We start from the raw sequence: 7,908 nt of genomic DNA on the forward strand, positions 1-7,908 counted from the left end.
TTTTGTATCCTGCACCTTTGCTAAATTCACTGATTAGCTCTAGTAATGTTCTGATACTACCTTTAGGGTTTCTCGGTACAGTATCATGTCATCTGCAAACACTGAGAGCTTCACTTCTTTTCCGATCTGGATTTCTTTTAATTCTTTTTCTTTTGTGATTGCTGTAGCTAGGACTTCCAGAAGTATCTTGAATAATAGAGGTGAAAGTGGGCACCCTTCTCTTTTTCCTGATCTTAGGGAGAATGCTTTCAGTTTTTCACTATTGGGAATAATGTTTGCTGTAGGCTTATAATATATGTTCTTTACTATGTTGAGGTAGGTTCCTTCTATGCCTATTTTTGGAAGAGTTTTAATCATAATGGGTGCTGAATGTTGTCAAAGGCTTCTTCTGCATCTATTAAGATGGTCATATGGTTTTTGTCTCTCAATTTGTTAATATGGTGTATCACACAGATGTATAGAACAGACTTTTGGACTCTATGGGAGAAGGTGAGGGTGGGATGATCTGAGAGAACAGCATTGAAACATGTATATTATCAAGTGTGAAACAGATCGCCAGTCCAGGTTGGATGCATGAGACAAGTGCTCGGGGCTGGTGCACTGGGATGACCCAGAGGGATGGGATGGGGAGGGAGGTGGGAGGGGGGTTCAGGATGGGGAACACACATAAATCCATGGCTGATTCATGTCAATGTATGGCAAAAACCACTACAATATTGTAAAGTAATTAGCCTCCAACTAATAAAAATAATTGGGGGGGGGGGCATTGATTGATTTGAGAATATTGAAGAATCCTTGCATCCCTGGAATAAACCCAACTTGATCATGACTGAGCAACTGAACTGAACTGACAACAGAGGGGGATAAAGGGGAAAAATCCAAAAGAATCTACAGTACAAGTCTAAACATAAGAATAATAAATGTTTTTCTTGAATCATTGCTGTTAGAGTCATTTCCCTCGCTGGGAGTCATAGTCTACTTCACCTCCTTAGGATACCCTTCAACACTGCTTATTTCTGGACCTGCTGTGGGGGCAGCTCAGATTCTAATCTGGTCCTACTCCTGTGTGTTCCTGTCTACAATGTCCACAGCTATCAGAACTAGTGCATTTTCTTTTGTGGGTGCTCTCAATGTCCTTTTATATATTCCATAGACAGAGTCTGGGATTTAATCTACAGTTTGTACAGCTGGTGGGAAGGTTTTAGGTCGTCTTCCTTAGTCACACTGCCCCTGGGTTTCAATTGTGGTTTTATTTCCACCTCTGTGTGTGGGTTGTCCACTGGGGACTGCTTCTGAAGCTGCCCTGGAGGACTTGGGTTTGCCCCTGTGAGGGCCAGGTGTGGAGGTGGTGCAGCTATTTGGGTCACAGGAGTTCTGGCAGCACCAAGTACTCAGGGGAGTTGGCGGCTAGGGCAGCAGGAAATATAGTGCTCTAGAAGGGGATGGCTGGAGCGGGAAATGGCAACCCACTCCAGCACTCTTGCCTGGAAGATCCCATGGATGGAGAAGCCTGGTAGGCTGCAGTCCATGGTGTCACTAAGAGTCTGACACAACTGAAGCGACTTAGCAGCAGCAGCATCATCAGAAGGGTATGGCAATCAGTATTGGCCAATACGCTCCAGTGTTCTTGCCTGGAAAAATCCCCTCCCTGAAAGAGAAGCTTGGCAGGCCACAGTCTACAGGGTCGCAGAGTCAGACATGACCAAAGTGATCCTGTGTGCATAGACGCAAGATTTTGTTTGCCTGTGGCAGCTCTGCCCCAGTGAGAGTTGAGCATAAAGGTGGCACAGCTGCTTGGTTTCTGAGGACCCTGGCGGTGCCAAGTGTGTTAGGACACAGACTGCCTCTGCCACAGGAGTTATGGCCCTATCAGTCTTTTTTTGAGCCTCTTATAGCTGGATATCAGAAAGCCTCTTTGGCCAGTCTTTCTCTGTAGCTCTGCCTGTTCAGGCACTTAGAGGGCTCCCTTGCCTGGGGTCCTTCTCTGTTGTTCTGTGCGTCAGGAATATAGAGCCCCCCTCCCCCGCCCTGGCTGGGGTCCTACTCTGTAGATTGGCACATCAGGCACTTAAAGGGACACCCTGGGTGGGTTCCTACTCTGTAGTTTGGTGCATCAGTCACTTAAAGGAGTACTCTGGGTCTATTCCTACTCTGTAGATTGGTGAGTCAGGTGCCTGATGGGCCAGCCTCTCTATTGTTCAGCTGCCGATGCTGGCGTGTGGGGAGAGAGGCTATGGGATGGCTCCACCCCCTATGCATGACTCAGTAGTATCACCTTGCTTCCCTGGCTGCCTGGCCTTCCTCCACAGGCATTTCCCACCACAGTCTCCTTGCTCACACCCCCTCGATCTGTCTGCCCACAGTCAATAGCAACCCTTGCCCTGGGATTGCTCCACATTCCCTAAACTCCAGCTGCCAGCAGCTGCACCTTCCAGGGGACATGCATCCCTGTCCTCTGTATGTATGGCTTCAGCAAGGACTGTCTAATTCTCATTCCATTTAGGCTGCCACAGATCAGCTGTTTCATTCGTAGCCTTAAATGCTTCTCCTCTGATTCAGACAATTGCCCCGATGAGGGGATCAGACCCCTGCTTCAGTTCCCTCACCCGCCAAGGGCAGGTCCAGTCCTACTAACACTCCTGTTTTTCCCCCTAGTTCCTTTGTCCTACCGAGGTTTGCATGGTTCTATATATTCTTTTCTGCCCATCAGGTACTCCTATCTGCCCTCAGCTGGTGTTCTGCATGCACTTCTGTGTCTGAGGTGTATTCCTGGTGTATCCGTAGAGAGAGATGTACTCCACATCCACCTATTCCTTAGCCATCTTGTTCTCTCCTGAAGAAGACTCTTGAGAGTCCGTTGGATGACCAGAGATCCAGCCAGTCAAAGAAAATAAATTCTGAATATTCATTGGAAGGACTGATGCTGAAGCTGAAGCTCCAATACTTTGGCCACCTAATGCAAAGAGCGAACTCATTAGAAAAGACCCTGATGGCTGGGAAAGATTGAGGGCAGAAGGAGAAGGGAGCAGTGGAATGAGATGGTTGGATGGCATCATGGACTCAATGGATATGAGATTGAGCTAACTCCAGACAATAGTGAAGGACAGGGAAGCCTGGCATGTTGCAGTCCATGGGGTCACAATAAGTTGGAAACAATTTTGCAACTAAACAACAACAATGTAGAGTTGTTAAATTCATAGAAACAGAAAGTTGAATGGAGAAATGGAGGGAAGGGAACTAAGGAGTTGTTGTTTAATTGGTACAATTTCAGTTTTCCTAGGTGAAAACAGTTTTGAGATCTCTTACATAAATGGATTTAATATTACTGAAATGCATGCTTAAAAATGGTTAAGATGATGAATTTTGTTGTGTATTTTATCACAAAATTAAAAATAAAAAGTAGGAATAACTATATTAGTATCAGATAAAGTAGACGTCATAGCAATAAAAATTACTAAGAGCGAAGAGGGACATTAAAGTATCAATTAAAGTATTATTAAAGTATCAATCCACCACAGATATAACTGAATGTGTATCAAGAAAACAACAGAGTTTCCAAATACATATAAAGGAAAGACTGACAAGAGTTGAAAGAGGACATCGACCTAGCCACAGATATACTTGGACTTCAAACATCTAACATTCAGCAAATGATAGAACTACTAGGCAGAAAATCAGCAAAGAGAATGACTGAACAATACAACGACCAACAGGATCTAATTTATATATATAACACTCCACTCAGCAGCAGCAAAGTACACACTTGTTTCAAGAGTCTGCAGAACACATACCATGATAGTCTCTATGCTGGGCCATAAAATGGGCCTCAACAAATTGAAGACAATGAGATCTTACAGAACATATTTTCAGAGAATAATGGACTCAAACTAGAATTCTGTAAATATGAAAGACAACAGGAAAATCTTTAAACAATTGGCAATTTAAGTATGTTTCTAATTAATCCATAGGTTAAGGACAGAACCTCAAAGGAAAACTTTTAAGAAAGACATTGAACTGAATGACAATGAAAAGACATATTGAAATATATGGAATGCAACTAATGTGGCACTGAGAAATCTATCACATTAAATGCTTACATTAGAAAAAAGGAAAGGCCTTGAATCAGAGACCTAAGTTCTTACCTAAAGAATATAGGGGAAAAGAGAAAAAACCCAAAGCAAGTGGAAGGAAATTAATAAAGAGCAGAAATCAATGAAATTGAAAGGAAGACTTTTTTTTCTTATTGACTTTCTCTATTTCTTCCCCCCAAATCAGTAAAATTGATAAACCTTTGGCAAGACTGAAAAGAGAAAATGAGAAGTGACAATGGCAGATATCAGGGATAAAACAGGGAATGTCACCACATATCCTGCAGTCATTAAATGGATAATAGGTAGATGCTTTTATTAACTAGTAAACTTGAAAAATTAGAAGAAATGAATCAATCCTTTGAAATAATCCCAAATTACTGCAACCCCCACCCCAACCAGGTTATATAGGCAATATAATTAGTCCTATAACCAATAAAGAGGTTGAATTTGTAGTTTATGTCCTGAAATATACCCATGCCCACATGATTTCACTGGAAAACTCTACCAAACACTTAAATAAGAGTAAATGTCAATTTACAATTTCTATCACAGAATTAAAGAGGATGAGAACATTTCTCATCTCATTTTATGAAGCCAATATTACTCTGATAGTAAAACTACAAAGAATATAAGAATAAAGTGGAAGGAGTCTCTGTACCTAGTTTTATGGTTTACTATATAGTCACAATACTGAAGATAGCATGGTGTTTGCTGAGGGATGGACACATATATTAATGGAACAGAATAAAGAACCCAGAAATAGACTCAAAACAATATTCTCAACTATTTTCAATAAAAAGGAAAATGGAGGAAGAGTAGCCTTTTTAAACAGATTTTCCTGAAGCAATTGGACATAGTTAATTAGTTAATTATATAATAATTAATATAGTTAATTTTTTTAAAGAACCTTGGTCCAAAGCTTATACCTTATACAAAAACAGAGGACAAATCATGGATTAAATGTAAAACTATAATTTTAGAGATGTTCAGTACCAAAGACCAAGTGAAAGTCCTTAGACACCAAAAGCATGATCCATAAAAGGAAAATATTCATAAACATAATTATAACTTTTACTCTGTGAAGCATGCTGTAACGATGATGAAACATAAGCTACAGACTGGGAAAAATATAAACAACATTTTCTGACAAAGGACTTGTATCTAAAATGTATAAAGTGTTAGTTCAGTCATGTCCAACTCTGCAACCCCATAGATGGTGACCCTCCAGGTTCCTCTGTCCATGGAATTCTCCAGGCAAGAATACTAGAGTGGGTTGCCAATCCCTTCTCCAGGGGATCTTCCTGACCCTGGGATCGAACCCAGGTCTCCCACACTGCAGGCAGATTCTTTACTGTCTGAGTCACCAGGGAAGCCAAAAATGTATAATGAACTCTCGACATTCAATAGTGATAAAATTTAAAATTCCAACTAGAAAATGGACTACATCTGTGACCCACGATAAGTACATGTGGTGAACCTGTATGATTCCTTTATTCCTGGGGTTATCATGTTATTGCTAAAAATTTCATAGACAGAAATCAGACAGAGAAACTCTTTAAAAAGTGTATAAAAACTGGAGAAGGAGGCATAATGGCTTAAGAAGGAACAGGCCCACAACAACAAGGACTTGCACACTAGAGAACATCTTTTGAGAACTGGAAATCCTAAGTGTGCTACTTTGTTTGGTTGTTGTTTTTTTGGTTGGTTTTTTTTTTTTTTTTAGTTTTCAGTGCTCATTACCAAAGACATGTAGTCCTAAGGATAGTCTATCTGGTTTGAACTAAGGATACTGAAGCTTTACCAGTCAGGAGAACACAAAACCACTGAAGAGAAACAGAGGCCCTAAACATGACTGGACTAGGAGAAAATAGGCTGACTTCCAACTCTCACTGATAATGGTGAAGAAAGAAATGTATTAAGTGACTTTGAAAGGTGATTTCTCTTGGCCTTTGTTTTTACTTTGCAAGGAGCTGGATTCAGAGGATGTTGATTTGAACACGGTCAGCCATGCTGCTAAAGAGGTTCTTATCCCCACATTTGCAATCAGGTGCTCCCTCCAGACCTCCATATACTGGCCTGGGCCCCTGTAGAACTCAGCTTCAGTGCGAGATTCAGCTATCATGAGTAGACCTACTGCCATTTCCCCCTTGTGGTGACTTAGATATTATAAACATCAAAAGTATGATGACACATAAGACTTCAGGAACTTATATAAATGGATGTAGCCAACAGAGTGATTAATTTTTCAGTGGACTATTCTCTCTGCCCAAGTACAGCTAGTAGTCCAGCGCCTGAGTGAAGGGAGAGGGCAAGAACTTTTCTAGTATGTCAACTTGAAATTATAGGCCAGGTGTTCCTTTATCATCATGTCTGTTGTATGATGGTTCTCCTTTTGCTAATTGGTCAAGAAATGGAGAAGACAGACTATTGATGAGCTGCTGAGCATAGTGAAATATCCCTTGAAACCTCAATATGGTACAGCTGTAGAATTTTCTCTTTTCTATGAGACTTTAAGTTTCAAGATAGCCACTGGATTTTATGACTGGGAGTTTCAGGCATTCAGTGTTACCCACCACCAAATACTGAATGGAGTGATAGAATAAAGAAAAGTTAATAACTCTGTCATAATGCAGACCATTGCATTTGTAGTAGAAGGAAATGCACACTATAAGCCTCTAATAGATGATCCTACATGTCAAGGATAGGACTCCCAATCCAGCATCTTGTAAGCAGGGGATGTACATGAGCATCTACATGTATTTCATGAAGAGGAAACAAAAAGCCTAAAGGGACTATATAATGCCAGACTAGAAGAAGAAAATATTACTTATGGAGGCCAACAAAGAGGCTCTGTGTTGATACAGAAATTAAGACAGCATTTAACCATGGAAAAACTCACCAGAATCCAGGAGGCAACAACCACCTAGATGGTAGGTGGGTGTAGAAAGCAAAATGTATATATGGTTACAAGAAGTTCTAGAAATTCAGATGATAAGCTCTTTAAAAAGCCCATAAGATTACAGTAAGAAAGATCTTGTTGCTTAAATAAGAAACAGTTTATTCTTTTATCCCTGTCCAAAAAGATTGAGATTTTTAAAAAAGTAATTGTAAAATGGAGATGTATTTCTGTATACCTGGAAACCTGTGCTTTGTGTTCAAATTCATGAAAGTCTGATTCTACCAGTGTTTAAAAAATAGGCTGTAGACATGAATAGAAATCTCAATGAAGGATACACAGATGGCAAATGAGTACAGAAAAAGATGTTCAACACTTAACCATCAGGGAAATGCAAATAAAAACTTCAGTGAGAGATCACTACACGTGAACCAGAATGATTTAAATATATATATATATTTAATTATAACACCAAATACTGGTGAGAATCCAGAGGAACTGCTGGTGAAAGGTTGTTTCTGACCCACTAAAAGACGTCAGGATTCTTGGCCTCCGGAAGAGAAGAATTCAATTCGGGGCCAGAGACGAGGCTTGATTGCTCAGAGCTTTTGTTTAACAGAATTTTATTAAAGTATAAAGGGATAGAGAAAGCTTCTGACATAGACATCAGAAGGGGGCAGAAAGAGTACTCCCTTGCTAGTGTTAGCAATGGAATTATATACCTTTTAATTAGTTATTACAATAAACCAAAAGAATGCCTCAAGTTTGTGAAAATTTTACCAGACATACTCCAGCAATTTACATTTTAGGATAACAAGATTAGAATTTAACAATAGAAAGATCCTCCAGACCCACTCCCATAATATACCTTCTAAAATATCAGGATTAGTCAGAAGGTTTTCAGGAAGGAGAAACTGTCCT

General features: G+C 40.2%; 1 pseudogene; it reads left to right on the top strand.

The window, feature by feature from the left end:
- LOC133052632 (tRNA pseudouridine(38/39) synthase-like) overlaps window positions 1-6,694 on the top strand; it is a 106,331-nt pseudogene extending 99,637 nt beyond the window's left edge.
- The last annotated feature ends 1,214 nt before the right edge of the window (window positions 6,695-7,908 follow it).

Source organism: Dama dama, chromosome X, assembly GCF_033118175.1.
Source record: "Dama dama isolate Ldn47 chromosome X, ASM3311817v1, whole genome shotgun sequence".
NCBI classification, from domain to species: Eukaryota; Metazoa; Chordata; class Mammalia; order Artiodactyla; family Cervidae; genus Dama; species Dama dama.